General features: G+C 49.2%; 1 protein-coding gene across 4 annotated transcripts in view; it reads left to right on the top strand.

Annotated features, from left to right (window-relative positions):
• The window catches only part of v (Tryptophan 2,3-dioxygenase vermilion), a 308,315-nt gene that overhangs the window by 83,912 nt on the left and 204,507 nt on the right, over positions 1-19,896 (top strand). The gene's annotated exons all lie outside the window — the stretch shown is intronic.

Raw genomic sequence — 19,896 nt, forward strand, 5'->3', positions numbered from 1 at the left:
CATACAGGGTGATAATTTTCAATGCGAATAGCACTCTTTGCCTACTATTTCGCCATTGGAATATGAACCTGGCAACGTTTAACGCTAGAACGTTATCTAGTGAGGCGAGTCTAGCAGTGCTATTGGAGGAATTAGAGGGCAGTAAATGGGATATAATAGGGCTCAGTGAAGTTAGGAGGCCAAAAGAAGCATATACAGTGCTAAAAAGCGGGCACGTCCTGTGCTACCGGGGCTTAGCAGAGAGACGAGAACTAGGAGTCGGATTCCCGATTAATAAGAACATAGCTGGTAACATACAGGAATTCTATAGCATTAACGAGAGGGTGGCATGTCTTGTTGTGAAACTTAATAAGAGGTACAAAATGAAGGTTGTACAGGTCTACGCCCCTACATCTAGTCATAATGACCAGGAAGTCGAAAGCTTCTATGAAGACGTGGAATCGGCGATGGGTAAAGTCAAAACAAAATACCGTATACTGATGGGCGATTTCAATACCAGGGTAGGCAAGAAGCAGGCTGGAGACAAGTCAGTGGGGGAATATGGCATAGGCTCTAGGAATAGCAGAGGAGAGTTATTAGTAGAGTTTGCAGAACAGAATAATATGCGGATAATGAATACCTTTTTCCGCAAGCGGGTTAGCCGAAAGTGGACGTGGAGGAGCCCGAATGGTGAGACTAGAAATGAAATCGACTTCATCCTCTGCGCGAACCCTGGCATCATACAAGATGTAGACGTGCTCGGCAAGGTGCGCTGCAGTGACCATAGGATGGTAAGAACTCGAATTAGCCTTGACTTGAGGAGGGAACGGAAGAAACTGGTACATAAGAAGCCAATCAATGAGTTAACGGTAAGAGGGAAACTAGAGGAATTCCGGATCAAGCTACAGAACAGGTATTCGGCTTTAACCCAGGAAGAGGACCATAGTGTTGAAGCAATGAACGACAATCTTATGGGCATCATTAAGGAGTGCGCAATAGAAGTCGGTAGTAACGCCGTTAAACAGGAAACCAGTAAGCTATCGCAGGAGACGAAAGATCTGATCAAGAAACGCCAATGTATGAAAGCCTCTAACCCTACAGCTAGAATAGAACTGGCAGAACTTTCTAAGTTATTCAACAAGCGTAAGGCAGCGGACATAAGGTACTATAATATATATAGAATTGAACAGGCTCTCAGGAACGGAGGAAGCCTAAAAGCAGTGAAGAAGAAACTAGGAATAGGCAAGAATCAGATGTGTGCGTTAAGAGACAAAGCCGGCAATATCGTTACTAATATGGATGAGATAGTTCAAGTGGCTGAAGAGTTTTATATAGATTTATACAGTACCAGTAACACCCACGACGATAAGGTGAGAGAGAATAGTCTAGAGGAATTTGAAATCCCACAAGTAACACCGGAAGAGGTAAAGAACGCCTTAGGAGCTATGCAAAGGGGGAAGGCAGCTGGGGAGGATCAGGTAACAGCAGATTTGCTGAAGGATGGTGGGAATACTGTCCTAGAAAGATTGGCCGCCCTATATACGCAATGCCTCATGACCTCAAGCGTACCGGAATCTTGGAAGAACGCTAACATAATCCTAATCCATAGGAAAGGGGACGCCAAGGACTTGAAAAATTATAGACCGATCAGCTTACTGTCCGTTGCCTACAAAGTATTTACTAAGGTAATCGCAAATAGAATCAGGAATACCTTAGACTTCTGTCAAGCAAAGGACCAGGCAGGATTCCGTAAAGGCTACTCAACAATAGACCATATTCACACTATCAATCAGGTGATAGAGAAATGTGCGGAATATAACCAACCCTTATATATAGCCTTCATTGATTACGAAAAAGCATTTGATTCAGTCGAAACCTCAGCAGTCATGAAGGCACTACGGAATCAGGGTGTAGATGAGCCATATGTAAAGATACTGGAAGATATCTATAGCGGTTCCACAGCCACCGTAATCCTCCACAAAGAAAGCAACAAAATCCCAATAAAGAAAGGCGTCAGACAGGGAGATACGATATCTCCAATGTTATTCACAGCATGTTTACAGGAGGTATTCAGAGACCTGGAGTGGGAAGAATTGGGGCTAAAAGTTGATGGAGAATACCTTAGCAACTTGCGATTCGCTGATGGTATTGCCTAGCTTAGTAACTCAGGAGACCAATTGCAATGCATGCTCACTGACCTGGAGGGGCAAAGCAGAAGGGTGGGTCTGAAAATTAATCTACAGAAAACTAAAGTAATGTTTAACAGTCTCGGAAGAGAACAGCAGTTTACGATAGGTAGCGAGGCACTGGAAGTGGTAAGGGAATACATCTACTTAGGGCAGGTAGTGACCACGGATCCGTATCATGAGACTGAAATAACCAGAGGAATAAGAATGGGTTGGGGTGCGTTTGGCAGGCATTCTCAAATCATGAACAGCAGGTTGCCACTATCCCTCAAGAGAAAAGTGTATAACAGCTGTGTCTTACCAGTACTCACCTACGGGGCAGAAACCTGGAGGCTTACGAAAAGGGTTCTGCTGAAATTGAGGACGACGCAACGAGCTATGGAAAGAAGAATGATAGGTGTAACGTTAAGGGATAAGAAAAGAGCAGATTGGGTGAGGGAACAAACGCGGGTAAATGACATCTTAGTTGAAATCAAGAAAAAGAAATGGGCATGGGCCGGACATGTAATGAGGAGGGAAGATAACCGATGGTCAGTAAGGGTTACGGACTGGATTCCAAGGGAAGGGAAGCGTAGTAGGGGGCGGCAGAAAGTTAGGTGGGTGGATGACATTAAGACGTTTGCAGGGACAACATGGCCACAATTAGTACATGACCGGGGTAGTTGGAGAAGTATGGGAGAGGCCTTTGCCCTGCAGTGGGCGTAACTAGGCTGATGATGATGATGATGATGGTGCCTACTTCAGCCATTTTGAGCCTGCCTATCTATCTATCTATCTATCTATCTATCTATCTATCTATCTATCTATCTATCTATCTATCTATCTATCTATCTATCTATCTGTCTGTCTGTCTGTCTGTCTGTCTGTCTGTCTGTCTGTCTGTCTGTCTGTCTGTCTGTCTGTCTGTCTGTCCGTCCGTCCGTCCGTCCGTCCGTCCGTCCGTCCGTCTGTCTGTCTGTCTGTCTGTCTGTCTGTCTCGTCTTGTCTTGTCTTGTCTTGTCTTGTCTTGTCTTGTCTTGTCTTGGCTGGCTGGCCGGCCGTCCGGCCGCTAGGAATGTGCTCCTCGCCTTGATGCCATGTTAGTCTGTCGTCATTCCAGCTTCGTGATACACTCTCGTGATGCCCTCGTCGTCACGCCTTCTACTGCGACCTAGTGACCCAAGTTGTCTAATAGCTTGGACCATTAGATATGGACTCGTGGTTGTGACGCCGCCGTGGTTGTTGCATCATGCCGTCGTTCTAGTTTTGTCATCCGACATTTTTCCTGCCGCCATCGTCACACAATCGTCATGCATTGGTTGTCGCCGCCGTAGTGATACCATCGCGGTCATTCAATCATAATTATTTTAGCTTGGTGATCTGACTCCCGTCACTATGCCGTCGTCACGCTGCCGTCGTCAGCGAGAACAAATAATAAAGGAAAGGTAGGGAGGTTAACCAGGACTGAGCCCGGTTGGCTATCCTACACTGGGGAAAGGGAAAAGGGGACGGAAAGATTAAAAGAAGAGAAAGTCTACTGGGGATATCGTTCGGTCACTCAGTCCGGATCACAGACGCTGACTCAATCCAGTAGCTTTCAAATATCGCAGCAGCGGTTTTGTGGCCTTTTGTAGCTGCGATATGCGAGGCCATGTCCCAAGATCTTGTTCAAGGTGAACAGTGTTCTATCTAGCTGATTGAGAGCTGTGCAGAGATCATGTCTTTCGTTTTCAAAAGATGGGCAGTAGCACAGTAGATGTTCTGTAGTTTCCTCGACACCGCAGGCGTTGCAGTCGGCGCTATCAGCCATTCCAATCAAAACGTATATGCACTGGTGAATGCGACGCCCAAGCGTAAGCGGCACAGCATTGTTTCCTCATTTCGCGGAAGCTCTGGTAACAGCCGCAGTTGCATAGAGGGGTCGAAGGAATGCAATCGATCTTAGGTGAATTCATATGCGTGCCACTTCTCTAATGTCATACGGTGTGCTAGCTTGCTTAGGTGTTGGGCTGCGTCGGTCCGCGATAAAGGTACAGGAACAAGGGTTGCTCCTTCGTGTGCTTTCTTAGCAGCTTCGTCAGCGAGGTCGTTGCCGGAGATACCGCAATGGCCAGGCAGCCACTGAAACACGACGTCGTGTCCTTTCGCTATCATACGATGGCGCATTTCTCGTATCTCCGACCAATGCATTGCTCCGACACTAGTTGTTCGCAAGACCCGCGACGAAGAGATGACAGAAGACATTGTAAGGCCGCCTTCGAATCGCAGAATATTGCCCACCGATTAGCGGGTTGGTTGTTAATGTAATCAACGGCACCTCGGAGGGCAACAAGCTCCGACCCGGTCAATGTTGTCAAGTGACAAATCTTGTTTCGGATGATAATTGATCGTGATGGTATAACCACTGCGCCGGTGGAGCTGGTCTGAGTGGAAGAGCCATCCGTTTATATGTGGACTCTGTCAAAGTATAAAGTGTTCAAACAATCCAGAGCTGCTTGCTTCAAGGCCAATGTAGGCAGGTCGGTCTTCTTTCTTATCCCTGGAACCGTAAGACGCACTTGAGGTTGTTTTAAACACCACAAAGCTGAGGTTGAACGTGCTGAGGGTGTGAAGCCCGATCGTAGACAGGCACGATGGATGCTGACCTCGTTGGAGAAGGACGCCTGTGGTCGTCGGCTCCAAGAGAGGTCCCGGTCCACAATGACATCCAAAAATGATTCCTCTTGTAGGAGATAGGCTAGCCATTGATGCATACTGGATAACGAGACATCGCTTTTCGTGTAAAAGCGACTAACGCACATTTTTCTGTTGAGATGGTAAGGCCTTGTGTGTGAAGACAGTGAGATGCCTGTGTTGCTGCTTTCTGTAGCCTTGCGCGAACCTGCAGGCGAGTGACCGCTGATGATCAGATGCAGATGTCGTCGGCGTATATTGAGACACTCACTGTTTCCGGTAGGGATTCGGCCAGCCCAAGAAGCGCGAAGTTGAAAAGAATAGGGCTTAGAACACCACCTTGGGGAACTCCTCGGCATATATAGGGGTCGGTAGTCGGACCATCGTCCGTACGTACGAACAAGGCCCTTTGTGTCAAGTAGTTTCTTATCGATCGATATACTCGCCCTCCTAGTTCAATTGTCAAAAGTGCGTCTAGAATGGGTTGATGGGAAACGTTGTCGTAAGCGCCTTTCACGTCCAGAAAGAGCGCTACTGATAATCGTTTCCAAGATTTTTGCTGTTCTACAGACGACACTAGATCGATGACACTCAATCGATGAACGCCCTCGTCGAAATCCCGCCATAGAATCAGGGTAGATTTTGTGGTGTTCTAGGTACCATTCGAGACGCATGAGGATCATGCATTCCATGACCTTCCCGACGCAGCTGGCGAGTGCTATAGGCCGATACGATGCCAGTTCGAGCGGCGACTTTCCTGCTTTTAGTAGTGGTACCAGGCGGCTGCGTTTCCATTCCTGTGGGACGACACCATCTTGCCATGAACTATTAAAAAGGCTGAGGAGTTATCTTCGTGCTTCTCGGCCCAGGTGGCGCAAAGCAGTATATGTTATGCCATCGGGCCTGGTGAAGACGAACACCTACAGAGCGCCATAGCAGCTTCTAACTCTTCCATAGAGAATGGAGCCTCCATACTTGTATCTCGTGGACCGGGGATGTCGCTTAAAGCCATGTCAGGGACTAAAACTGTGCCGTCGGCGATTTTCGTGCAAAATTCCTCTGCAACGTCTATCTCACGGCGGTTTTGATAGAGAGCAAGGGCGTTAAAAGGGTGTCGTTGCTGGGGTCTTGAGCAAAGACCCCGTAGGGTACGCCACACACGGGACAATGGCTTGCGGGGGTCTAGTGACTCACGAAAGTATTTCCATCTTTGATACGCCAGCTAATTCATTCGGCGTTTTATCTTCGTTTGCATGCGCCGAGCTTCTCTGAGGTCAAGAATTGACTTTTGCGCCTGTACCTCCTTCCAGCACGGTGACGTATTGTACGAAGCCTTTCCAATTCAATGTCATTCTCTGTACGCTTTGACGAATGTGTGAAGCAACGCGTGCAATCTTGCATTGCGTCTGCAATTATGTTTTCGAATCTGCGTGCGATATGTTTCTTGCAGATGTCTTCTACTCGATCTTGAAAGACTGAGCAGTCGATTTGGCGAGATACATCCAGTAATGCGGCGTCTAGTTCATCGATTCTCACATAGGTCGGAATATGATCACTTCCATGTGTTTCAATATCAGTGAACCACTGCACGCTCGAAGTCAGGCAACGTGACACCAAAGTCAAGTCAAGGCAGCTGCTGTACGTTGTTCCTCGCAGAAATGTCGGACTTCCGTCATTTAAAAGACACAGGTTGTGGTCTGATGCAAGGGATATTAGTGACCTGCCCCTTGAATTTATCCTGGAGCTTCCCCATATATGGTGGTGAGCGTTGAAGTCCCCTGTTGTTATCCAAGGACCGGGAGCAGCAGCCATAATATCTTCTAGTCTTTTGCTGTCAAACTAACTTCTTGGGGATAGGTAGATGCCAATAATAGTAAAAGACAGCCTCTTCTTTTTCACACCAACACAGACGTATTGGTTACCGTCGTGTGGCGCTACGGGTTGCGAAAAATACGTTAGGTCCTTGCGAATGTCAACCAGAACCTTACTACTACCGACACACGTGGTTGAAACTAAAGGTTCATATGCTGATAGCCTTATGGAGGCTGATAAGATCACCAGTATAGGAAACTGGCAGTCAAACACGAACTGTCGAAAATCCGAAATACATGACCTCAGGCCTCTCGCATTCCATTGGAATATGGAGGCACTTCTGACATCATCCCGGAACGATCGCTGTTGCTGTTTATGAGCCATGGTTCTGCTGTAGAAGTTCTCAAGCACTGGACTTCTGAAGGCTCACTAGAACCGGAGTGATGGCATCCAGCACTTGGAACGCACTTCGAGCTGTTGGTGTCTGTAGCTTGTCCAGAAGAACACGAATAGCACTCACCAGAGAGCTGATCATGACAACAATTTGTTGATCTTGGTCCGTCACTATATCAGGAACAGTCGAAGTGTCCCTTGCTATAGAAGTCTGATTTCGCTCAGTAGGAGCATGTAGCCTTGGGAGTGCAGGCCAAGCGTCAGGTGTCGGGCTGTTCGTTGCACCTTTGTCCTTTGAGCTGACTGCGTTTGGCCTGGGCGGAAGAGTGGGTGGTAATGTACGTGGCTGGCGCTCTGCAGAGGCTTTGGAAGTTCGTGATCGACGTCGGCGACGCGATCGTCGACGCCTAATAGATGTTGCTGCTTCTCGGTGAGACGAGTAGTTTCTAACCATTTTCTTCAATATTGCCATTTCCTTGCGAATTAAAGGGCATTCCTTCGAGGATGCATCATGAGGGCCGCTGCAGTTTGTGCACTTCAGCACACTGGCCTCGCACGTGTTAGTGGTGTGGGGCCCAGTGCAGCGACAACAGACGGTAGTGTTCTTGCACACACTACTCGCATGCCCAAACTTCATGCACTTCCAGCACTGCAGCGGTTTGGTATGAAGGGGCGAACTGCGTGTCGGAAGTGGCCCACTCTTACATGCGATGGTAGGGATTCGCCTTTCAATGTGATTTTGACACACCGTGACGTGCCGAGATGAAACGCGTTGGTGATGATGGTGTTTTCTGTAGCTGGCTTGATTAAGATCGACAGATCGGAGTCGACAATGGTCTCGTCAACATCGTAAATTACGCCAATACTGACTTGTTTGCCCAGCGGAATATGAGGGCGGACTTTCATCCCGTCAAGTTCGGTGACATTGCGCGTAAAATCCAACGCAGCCGCGTGTTCTACGTCAATCGCTAGGACGTTCTTACGGGTGTTCACTCTGATGTCTTTGATTTCATTCGGAACCAGTGCCTCTAGATGTGAAGACACGGCTTGCCTTTTGAGGCGTCTCAGGTTGTCAGTAGCGATAACTGGAGCGAACAGGAACAGTACTATGTCAGCAGTGAAGATTCGTGTGACGACACCTTCGAGCTGGTGCGGAATCGTAAAGCAAAGCGAAGGTTTCTCAGCGCATCCTCGAATTCGAGTAAGTCCACCGTGAGATGTTCGCGGAATACCGAGGAGCTCACCATCATGCCGTCGTCAGGCTTTTTTTCCCACACATTGGCCAAATTGTGTAATACCTTGGTCCACTAGGTATGTGCTCGTGGTCTTGATGCGGTCGACGTCGTTGTATTACCATCATTCCAGCTTTGTCATCCGAAACTCGTCCTGCCGTCGTCATCACACCGTTATCGTCACGCCGCAGTCGTCGCGCTGACGTTTTATCATTATCATCACTTCGCCAACGTCATCCCACTGTCATCATTCCGTCGTCGTCATGCCACCTTCATCGTTTCACCGACGTGAATCTTTATTCGTCATTGTATTGCAATCATACCATCGTCATTTAATCGTAATTATGCCGCCCTTGTCATCCCGTCATCTTCAGACAGTCGCTATCACACCTCCATTGTCCTACCGTCGTCGTAATACCATCGTAGTCGTGTCATCATCGTCACTCCAGCTTCGTCATTTCACTCGTCATGCCGTAGTCGTCACACAGGTTTCGTGATACAGCCATCGTCTAGCCATTGTCATCAGACACTCGTCGTCACCCCATTGTCCTCATGCCTTCGTCACGCCATGGATTGTCGTCATGCAGTCGTCGTCACGCACTCGTGGTCATATTGTTGTTATTATGCCATCGTGGTCATATTACATCGCCGTTATTGTGAATTAGACAACCGGCTATCGCCATGCCGTCGTCGTGATCCATCGTCGTCACACGGTCGTTTCGACATTGTCATCACTTCAGTAACGCCACTCCATCGTCATCATCCCGTCGTCGTCATACCACCTTCATCGATCGATTGTCGTCATTCCTTGTTCTTCATTCTATAGTAATCATGTTGTCGTCATTCAGTCGTAATTATGCCATCATGCTCATGCCATCGTCGTCATTGCGTCATCCTCACACAGACGCTATTATGTATCCATTGCCATACTCTCGTCGTCATACCGTCTTGGTAGTGTCATCGTCGTCATTCTCGCTTCATCACGCGCCGTAGTTGCTTAGTGGCTATGGCGTTGGGCTGCTAAGCACGAGGGCGCGGGATCGCATCCCAGCCACGGCGGCCGCATTTCGATGTAGGAGAAATACGAAAACACCCGTGTGCTTTGATTTAGGTGCGCATTAAAGAACCCCAGGTGGTCTAAATTTCCGGAGTCCCGCACTACAGCGTGCCTCATAATCAGAAAGTGATTTTGGCACGTAAAACCACATAATTTTTTTAAACCGCCGTCGTCACGCCACCGTCGTCGTAGAGTTGTTATGATCTCATTGTCCTCGTGTCGTCGCCGTCACGTGGTCGTAGTTACGCCATCGTCCTAATTTAAGAATCGACATCTCACTGCTGTCATGTCGCCGTCGTTATACGACTATCACTCCTTCTTCACTAGTCCATCGTCACTGCATCGGCGTCATACAGTCGCCGTCATGCATCCATGCTCATGGGCGACCTGCGCAAGATAGTGGCCACAGTAAAGGGGCCATATCGCAGTATGTGGAATATCGCGGAAGCAAGGAATGTCTGAGATTTACCACTACACGTGTTAAAAAAGTCGCTTCAGGAATATGGTCGCTAGACTGCTATACATTATAACTTGCCTGTACTGGGCAGGACGTACGAGCACCCTCCGTGCCCTCCAGTCTGCGTAAGCCCAAGCTCAGCGAGTATGCCTTGTCCTACCCAGAAGTGCATCCACAGGCAATAGCCATCGCGCATGGCCACCCCATCAATACGTACATGCAAGTCGACGTTATAAGGTGCACTTCAACCGATTTCATCGCATCATCGCCTCCCGTCCTGCCGATAGACCTCGCTCAGCGTTTAGCAGGATTATTACCGTCAACCATGGAACCTCACTGTTGAACTTCACTGTTGCAGCACGACCATTTTAAAAAGGAAAAGGAGATGCCATATTTCGCCCTCAAACAAAGCGTACTTTCCTTGTTGAATGAGAATCACAGTGAACGTCTCCACGTTTACACTAACTGTTTAGCTGGAGCACTGATAACTCCCGAGAAAAGTATCAATATTCAATTCAAGATGTCTCACATGACATCATCGACGGCTGCAGAACTCGCAGTTATCCGCGCTGCTCTGGAGTTTATTGATCACGAAACATCACAGTCATGGTCGATCTTTTGTGACTCTAAGGCAGCTCTCCAGTGTCTGCTGCCCCCGTTCAATCACGGACCTAGCGTGCAATTAGTCGCAGACATTCGACTGCTTCACCATCACGCAATCGAGCACAACATCTACGAGTGGGTACCGGACCACTGCGGAATTAATGGTACCGACAGTGCGGATGACGCTGCCCGATCGGCCCACGACGGTGCTCATATTATATCAATACCACTGTCGAAATGCACAGATTGGATGCGCGACTACAGCTCCGTCTTCCAGCAGCGATACCACCAGCGAAAGCAACACTTCTGTGCCGCCTTAGGCTCGGCGTGGCATTCACGAACGCCTATCCCTTCCTCATTAGAATGGCCGACAGCCCTGCTGGCGACGAGACGATCAAGCTCTGTGACTGTTGTGTAGTGAACCTGGCCACAAAGTTCAGCGAATCAGTTGAACAGTGCGCTGGACCTTGGGCATGGGCAGCGCCATCCACCAACGTATACAGAGGTGTGCATATTTATGAGCCAGTTTTGAGCGTCCCATTGTTTGGGTTTTGTGCGATCACAATAAACTGATATTGCCGATGCCCGCCTCGTGATGCAACCGCTCAACATAGCAGTGACTATCTTGTTGCAGTGTGGCTAGAAAAATGCTAGCGATTGCGCTCGAAAAAACTGGACGATAGCCCTCGGACGGAGCAAAACGTCTTAGAACTCTGGTCCAGACGGGTCCACTAAAGGTCTTAAATGTTCTGCTCAGGTTCTTAAGGACTTGTGAATTATGTGAGCGACTTTGAAAGTTTGGCGCGTTGCTTCGCGTTATTGTAGGCATTTTTTCTATATTTATTTTGTTATGACTTTTATCCCCTCTGCACATTTCCCTAGCACAGGCTATCCAGCCGGTACAATTAGACTAGCTAAACTCCCTGTCCTTTCCTTCCTTTTTTTTCTCCTCCTTGACCTACAGTGAGTGCCAGTGAGTGCACCTTTGGTTCGCTTAATCAAACAATGAATCACAACGTAAACCTGTGCGCATAATCTCGGCAAATAGGTATCTCTAAAGCATATAAACATTTTAATGGAACAGTGTAAGATATTCAACAGCTCCTTCGAATTATTTATATTTGGGCTACTGGATTCTTGGGCCACTGGGTAAATGTATCCATTATTGGCCTATTCCTCACAATTCGTATGTGCCACAGCGACACAAAAGGTATTAAAGTCGTTAATATATTTACTTATGCGTCGTTTCTTCTATGTACATGCACCTCGCCATTCTTCCTTCGAGGAACATCATACATCGTATTCGTCCTTGTGACATCGCGGCGTCGATGTCTCGCATAGCGCATTCGCCTGATCTAATCTGCATTTCGGCGTATCGTGTGAACTATGTAGTGTATAAACATAAACACTCCATTACATAAAGTTGCGATGTCTACAGGGCATAAACAAACATTGCATGAGATTACATGTTGCATTAGATTAAAATAAAGACAATTGTATCCATCAAATTTGGTTATGCAGCATTTATTGAACGGCTTCACTAAAGCTTCGCTTCACATAAGTTACAACATGTGCGCTTGATGCGCATTATTTCTACATATTTTAATGCGAATCGCATTCTTTGCCTACTTCAGCCGTTTTCTTCAACCTAAAGACCTCGTGCTCGAAAATAATCTGACGTTATAGTCTGCCGCGCACCTTGGAACGCGTCACTCCTGATGCCCCAAATGCACATATTGTTCGCATCGATTGACACATGAATGGATTGCGGAAGGGAATGATCCAGGTCGATGAGCAGAGGATTATTTAATTAAGCGCTAAATTCCGCACTATACAAGCCAGCCGCATTTCCGGCAAGGTTCCGACTGCCCCAGCAGCCACGCGATAAGTCGGTGGGAATGGAGACAAAAGAGTACAGCTGATCCCGCAGACTGCGTAATCAAAGGTGGTGTCTTGGTGCGCCATTACTGACACCAATACATAATATGTGTCCTCGCAAGGGTTTTAATATGGCTTGTAAAGTGTGCAAAGCCTGGAAGTAAGGCAATCAAAAGCATGGATGTAATCGAGAGGTCGACGGAAGCCTGTCTGGTCGGGATGAAACTCAACAAAGAGAGACGTACACCGAGCAAGTAAAACTTAAAAAAAAAACATGAAGTTTCGGCTTCCATGCGGAAGTCTTGTTCAGAATGGAGCGAAAAAAGTCGAAGTACCTATTTAAATCGGTTTTAGCATGGGGCGTATGCACATGCTGGTGCCATAATGCCATAATGGTGGCATAATTTGCCATAATGGTGCGCCCCCTGCGCTTTATGGCATACCCAAGATTCATAAACCGGATGTCCCTTTGCCGCCCACAGTGAACTTTACCCGTTCCCCCGTGTGCAAGCTATCCGGCTTTCTGCACAGAATTTTGTCGGAAAAGGCATCACGCATGTACGCAACTCCACCGATTTCGTTGAAAACGTTCGGGACCTGGTCCTCGACGAGGACGAGGTGATGGTTTCGTTTGACGTTGGGCTCAGTTTACTTCTATTCCCACTGACATGGCCGTAGAAGCGCGTGCTGCTGTTCTCGACACCGATCCGGCTCTGCCCGAAAGATCTCCATTTGATATCCCCAGCTTGAGAGGATCCTCAGTTTTTGCCTGGGCAACGCCTACTTCTGTTTTGATAAGGCCATCTACAAGCAAGTCCTCGGCACTCCAATGGGTGCATCTGTCTCGGTGACCACTGCGAATCTGACAATGGAATGGCTGGAACGTCATGCGCTCGCTTCTTTCAGCCCATCATCACGAGTTTTATTGTGATAGGAATTATATTGCTACACGCGTGTGATATCTGATTGTTTTAACGAGGCGCGTGGGCGCCATCACTCGAAAAAAGAGGAGAAAGAACGAACTGGGCTCGCGCTGTGAATCTAACTGGTCAGCTCTGAAACCGCTGTTGTAAATATAACCTCTGCACTACAGCGTTTGTTCGCTTACCTCCAAAAGCCCTAACCTTCGTCGAATTGGCCTCAACGGCAACCGTGCCTGATGGCGACTATGTCGTCGCACCTATTCATGATGTCCTCCTGGCGCGCGACATCTCTGTGCCAGACTCCGTCGTAACCCTTGCCGCTAATCAGATGTGTCTCCCCGTTATCAATTTTGGCTTGACGAAGCAAGTGGCGTTTCTGCGTTGATTACCGCCACCTAAACCGAATTACTAAAAAGGACGCTTACCCTTTACCACGAATCGACGACGCTCTTGATTGTCTTCACAGTGCCAAATACTTTTCTTCCAACGACCGTCGATCTGGTTATTGGCAAATTTCCGTCGGAAGGCCAAGAAACGGCCCCTTTCGTCACTCCAGATGGCCTCTACCAATTCAAGGTTATGCCGTTCGGTTTATGCAATGTACCCGCCACGTTCGAACGGATGATCAACTTTCTGCTTCAAGGTTTCAAATTGTCAACTTGCCTTTGTTACCTGGACGACGTCCTTGTGTTTTCTACTACATTTGAGAGGCACCTTGAGCGCGTCGCAGCTATCCTTAACGTCTTCTGCAAGGCTGGACTCAAACTCATCGAAGTGCCACTGCGGACGCCGACATATTACATTGCTAGGCCATCTAGTCGATGCTTCCGAAGTACAACCCGACCCGGAGAAGATTCGAGCAGCAACGGCTTTTTCTGTACCTCAGTCTGTCAAAAAGACGTGCGGAGTTTTGTGGGGCTCTGTTCTTATTTCCGACGGTTCGTGAAAGATTTCGCAGCAATCGCTCGACCACTCACTGAACTTCTGAAGAAAGATGTGCCTTTTACGTGGGGTTCCCCTCAGGCTGCCGCATTTTCACGCCGTGTCACGATTCTCACCAATCCACCGATCTTGGCCCACTTTGACCTGTCCGCATCTACAGAGGTCCGAACCAATGCCAGTGGTTATGGGATCGGCGGCGTCTTATCGCAACGCCAACACGGACACGACCGCGTTATAGCCTACGCTAGCCGGCTCCTGACAACTGCAGGCCGCAACTATTCGATTACCGAGCGCGAATGTCTTTCTCTCGCCTGGGCTGTTTCAAAGTTCCGCTCATATTTATATGGGAAGCTCTTCTCACTAATCACAGACCATCATGTGCTCTGTTGGCTTTCCTCGCTCAAGGATCCCATTGGCCGGCTCGGTCGTTGGGCCCTCCGACGACAAGAATAACCCTACACAGTGACTTACAAGTCGGGACGCCAACACCAGGACGCAGATTGCCTCTCTCGCTACCCAGTCAAAGACGCGACCTCTATGTCTGATACTGACACCGACGCCTGTGTTCTGTTTTTCCAATGGTCCATGTCGCCGACGAGCAGCGCCGTGACCCGTCCTTGCGTATCATCATTTACCGCCTGGAATCGTCACTTGCCGACAGTTCCCTTCGCTTATTCACACTTCAAGATGGCGTACTCTACCGCCACAACGTTCACCCCGACGGCCCTGCATTACTCCTTGTGATCCCTAAACACCTTCGCTCCGCTGTTCACGAATTTCACAACCTCCCCACGGCCGGTCACCTTGGTAAGTCTGGTACCTACGACCGGATCCACCGACGCTTCTTTTGGCCAGGGCTTGCTCGCTCCATTCGAAGATAGGTAGCTCCTTGTGAGAAATGCCAGCGACGCAAGACAACATCGACACTCCCTGCTGGGTACCTTCAACCACTAGATATTCCCGCGGAACCATTCTTTCGGGTTGGTTTGGACTTACTTGGCCCTTTTCCTCTTTCTACCTCTGGGAACAGGTGGATCGCTGTGGCCACGGATTACGCCACGAGATACGCCATCACCCGAGCGCTTCCTACAAGCTGCGCCACAGATGTCGCCGATTTTATTCTACGCGACGTGGTTTTATTACATGGAGCTCCGCGACAACTTCTCATAGACCGTGGCCGGACATTCCTATCAAAAGTTATCGCGCACATCCCGCAGTCCTGTGGCATGAGGCATAAGCTATCCACGTCATACCATCCGCAAACAAATGGCCTCGAGGAGCGTCTCAATCGCACTCTCACAGACATGCTCGCGAATTATGTCTCTTCAGACCACACTGACTGGGACCTCGCTCTACCGTTTGTCACATTTGCTTATAATTCCTCGCGCCACGACACAGCCGGTTATTCCCCATTTTCCCTTCTGTTCGGCCGGGAACCAGCACTACCCCTGGACACAACCCTCCCTGTTCATGCGGCACCGACCACTGAATATGCACTTGACGCCATCGCCCGCTGTGCCCACGCAAGGGAAATTGCCCGCGACCGCCTTCTGAAATCCCAAGAGAGTCAAAGGCGTTTGTACGACCGGCGACACCGAGACGTGCACTTCCCGCCTGGTTTTACGGTGCTTCTATGGCCTCCGTCGCGTCATGTCGGCCTGTCAGAAAAACTGCTTTCTCGTTACACAGGCCCATACCGAGTGCTTCGTGCCGTGACTCCCGTCACCTACGAGATCGCCCCTGACGCCCCATCTGCTTCCCAGTCCAGTGATATCGTGCACGTTACACGACTGAAGCAGTATCACCCTCCCAGTGATGAGATTTAGACGCTCCGGGACGTCGCTTCTGCCGCCGGGGGATTATGCTACACGCGTGTGGTATTTGATTGTTTGAACGACGCGCGTGGGCGCCATCCCTCGAGAAAAGACGAGGAAGAAGGAACTCGGCTCGCGCTGTGAATCTAACCGGTCAGCGCTGAAACCGCTGTTGTATATATAACCTGTAAATAGTTGCTCGCCTTACTGACTCGTCCTTCGCGTAACAATGTGGACACTCCAGGCGGATTTCTGCCGTCGACGTCGTCGTGAGGTTCCGTATGAGTGAAAATATGTGAGGGTGAGCCGGCAAACGCGGTTCAATCTCGCGTGCGCGAGCAAGGAACGCAGCCCGGATGCGTGCCCTCTCCTGTGGCACGCGAGGCAGGCGGTTAGGCGAGGGAGGAGAGGCGTTCTCCGGCGGCTACTACGGTGCTTCGATGTCATGCTCGCTCGCCGCCCCGTAGAGTGGACACAACCGCGGCGTCTACTACGGCGTTGGCCACACGAATCGCGGACGCCGTAGTGGACGCGCCATAGGGACGCGTTGCCGGCGCTCGTGTGTCTTGAAAGCGTTCTGCGACGTGGCTAAAGTGCGCGCCCACACGGGCCTCATCTTCAAAGCGATCTGCGATGTTTGCAGAGTGCGCGTAGTGCCGGTAGCTTCGTATGCACTGCGCTTTCGACGCTTCGTACGCGTTGAAGCGACATATGCACAGAGGTCAATTGGCTCGCGGCTGCTGCCGCGATTCTTAACTCCAGTGCTCTCACAGACAGTTCCGCTGTTATCGAGCGATGTGTGTTCATGTTTACCTGTGCGCGCGTGACACCGTGCTGGCTAATTTAGTTAAAGCACGTTGACCGGCTAGTTTGTGTTAATCCATGATAGAATGTGTAACCGTGACTCACCAAGGACGTAGAAAGAAGCAGACACACAAAGACAGCGCTGTCTCCGTGTGTCTGTTTCTTTCTACGTTCTCGTTGAGTGACGCTTACGCACTCGATCATTGTTAGATTAGTGTAGTTATTAAGCAAATGTTTACAAGCTTATACGGCCGATAAAACTACTATCCTTATTTCGTACAATTATCTACTAATTTGCTATCGCAATCGGTGCTTCGCCTTTCCGGCGGCACTGCGAATTTTTTCTACGCTTCGTCGACGATTGTTCTTGCGTCATCAAGCGCTGTGCTTTGGAAGCTTTCACCACGTATCTAAACAATCAACCAGATTGCATTCACTTGACTATGGACATGGAGGCAGACCAGAAACTGCCTTTTTTGGGTGTAGTGGTAAGAAGGAGGAATGACGCGCTTTCTTTCAACGTTTTCAGAAAGAGCACACACGCTGGCAGGTAACTGAATTTCTTGTCTGTTCATCCTGACGCCCACAAGAGGTCACTAGTTGCCTTCCTGTTGGGCTGTGCGAGCCGTATTTGCAGGAAACCTGAAAACCTAAACTGCGATGTGCAGACAATCTGGAAATATCTTTCGACGAGCGGTTACCCCCTGCGTTCATGAATGCTGTGCCAATGTCCTGTGCCCGTACGTTGTGCCACTCTGCGTGCCTTTCACCGAGGCAACGGGCGCTTTCCCCTTCCCCTCGTTCTTCTGAAGTGGTTGCCCAGTTCTGGGCTTCAAACATCCACTGACGACTTGCAAAGTTTCAAGAAAGTGGCGACCCTTTTCCGTGAGTCCTACTGGGGAGCCCGGGAGCACAGAGCACCACGATGAATCCACCGACAGCCTTCAAGGGCCCTATAACGTAAAACTATTGCAATATCTTTTTATTCCAAACTCCTGACGTCAAAGTTGCATAACCGCCAACCCAAGCATCGGGCGGGGACCCGCAGCGTTGCCTGAGCAGCCCAATCAAAACGTTCTCCTAGTTTATACGAGGTCGCTTTTCTTTGCTTTCAAAATGAATAATATTGCCTACATTGAGCGGCTTTTGGTTTGTAAATGACTGCCAGGAGGCGACGAGCCCTCTCAAGTGGAGAGGGTGTCGATAGGGCCGAGCTAGGACACTTAAAATAGATAACCGGATGAAGAGGGTGGTGCCGGCGTCTGCGATTGGTCCGCTTTCCCTTACTTAGAGCTTGCGGTGGCCGGTCAAAAATCGCATTTGCGTGCAGTGGAAGGTTAAGAATGCCGCTAAAGCGGATACTCAGTGAAGAAAAGGTGGCAGAGCGAGGTCGTAAACCTGCCGAAAGTACTCGAAAACGTTACACGGCCATGCAACAAGTTTTATTATACGTAAATAAACCCATGCTCTCCGGCAGGTGCGAGTAGCCAGTGCCTGAGCGACCAGCGGCTGCCATCCTTTATTCCTTTCGGAACGGGGCAGTTTGAGGGTATTGAGAAAAAAATTAAATTTTGTTCGGCATATTAGTGCATCTTTAACGCGTACACGTCACTCTGACGCGGTGAGTTTTCGCGGTTTTGTGACGTCGCGTGACAGGCAGGAGAAGTGCGTGCAGCTCGAAAACTTTTGACCAATAGCAGAGGGCTAATGGCGTAAAGGCATCGAATCAGAAATAACTATTTTTTTTTGTTCGGATCAATCATGCATAATCAGTGTGTATACGTCATATCATATGGGGAGCTATCGCGGTTTTCGTGACGTCGCGTGACAGACAGGCGAAGTGGGGGTGGCCCCAAAAAGCTTTTGGCCAATGGCGGAGGTCTGATTGCAGAATTAGAATAGAAAAGTTTGGAATAGCTTTACGTTATAGTGCCCCAGAATTCCACAGAACTGGAGACCCCTAGCCGTGGAGTCCGGTGGTATGCAGCTTAAATTACTCCCGCGACGAAAGAGGAAGGCGACGCGGTTGTCAGCACCCGCCTCGCCTGGTTTCTGCCAAAGGAGGCAGCACCGGCCCATTGTTAGAGAGAGAGTCACCATCCGCCCTGTCAGTGTGGTGCGCTCTTCGGCGCCGCTACTTGTATCCTATGGCCCAGCTGCTATATGTACATATTCTATAAAGCTTTTCATCTCCTCTTCGTTGGCTCCAAGACTCCGTCTTCCGTCCACGAGCGCGAGTCACAATAATGGATGGCAGCTATGGGACTGACGAACTGGAATCTCAACAGCAGATGGCAAGCTGCGAGATACGAGGCTCGCAGATACCTGCTACACCGCTCGATAGCAGCTACGAGACCGACCGGCATCAACCAATTTGGCTGGGTGAGTGCCTGATTTTGCTTTCATGTCACCAGACCTCTCTAGCACAGCCAGATATTAGGAGACCATTTTTTTTGTATACTAGTTGCGAATCAAGAATTTACTTCTTCAAACAGTGGATTTTATTTTCAAGTGAGGGTAAATGTAGTGGGCAAGCAACATGAGGAAGGAGATGGTGATGGAGAAATTCCAAGTTCAGGACCTCATTCAAATTTGCGAGGAGTTGGACATTTCCGCCGGCTCCGCAAAAATAAGGAAAGCGATTCTCGACGTAGTATGGACTCGACGTAGTAACCTAGGACTTACGTATGAGTACCTATGACTGAGAGGAAGCTAACGAGGCTTGGGAAATGATTGTAGAGCGACAGCTAGAAGCAGAAAAGCGCGGACGCGAGCTTGAAGCTGAGAGGTGTGAGCGAGAGGCAGCGCGGCAGCATGCTCTTAGAATGAAGGATCTTGATCGGGAAATTTAAGAGCTTAAATGGCAGTGAGCCCGAGGCTGTCCTCGCGCTTCAAGATCAGCGAAGATATCCTTACATATTTCTCTGATTTTGAACGTGTCTGTGAAGACGTAGGTGTCAGCCGGACCTCTGGTCCGAGAGGTTGACACCGTTGCTTCCTCGTAATGTCGCGTGTGTTTTGGAAAGCCTGCTTGGTGAGAAGAATTACGATGAGGCTAAGGAGGCTTTGCTGAGGCATTTGGATGCTTGAAGTCAGGCTGAATGCGAAGGCCAAGATGATAGCGACAATGCCAAGCTTGTCGAGGACACACCGCCTATTGAGAT

The sequence above is a fragment of the Dermacentor andersoni genome, chromosome 4 (assembly GCF_023375885.2).
Source record: "Dermacentor andersoni chromosome 4, qqDerAnde1_hic_scaffold, whole genome shotgun sequence".
In the NCBI taxonomy this organism is placed as follows: Eukaryota; Metazoa; Arthropoda; class Arachnida; order Ixodida; family Ixodidae; genus Dermacentor; species Dermacentor andersoni.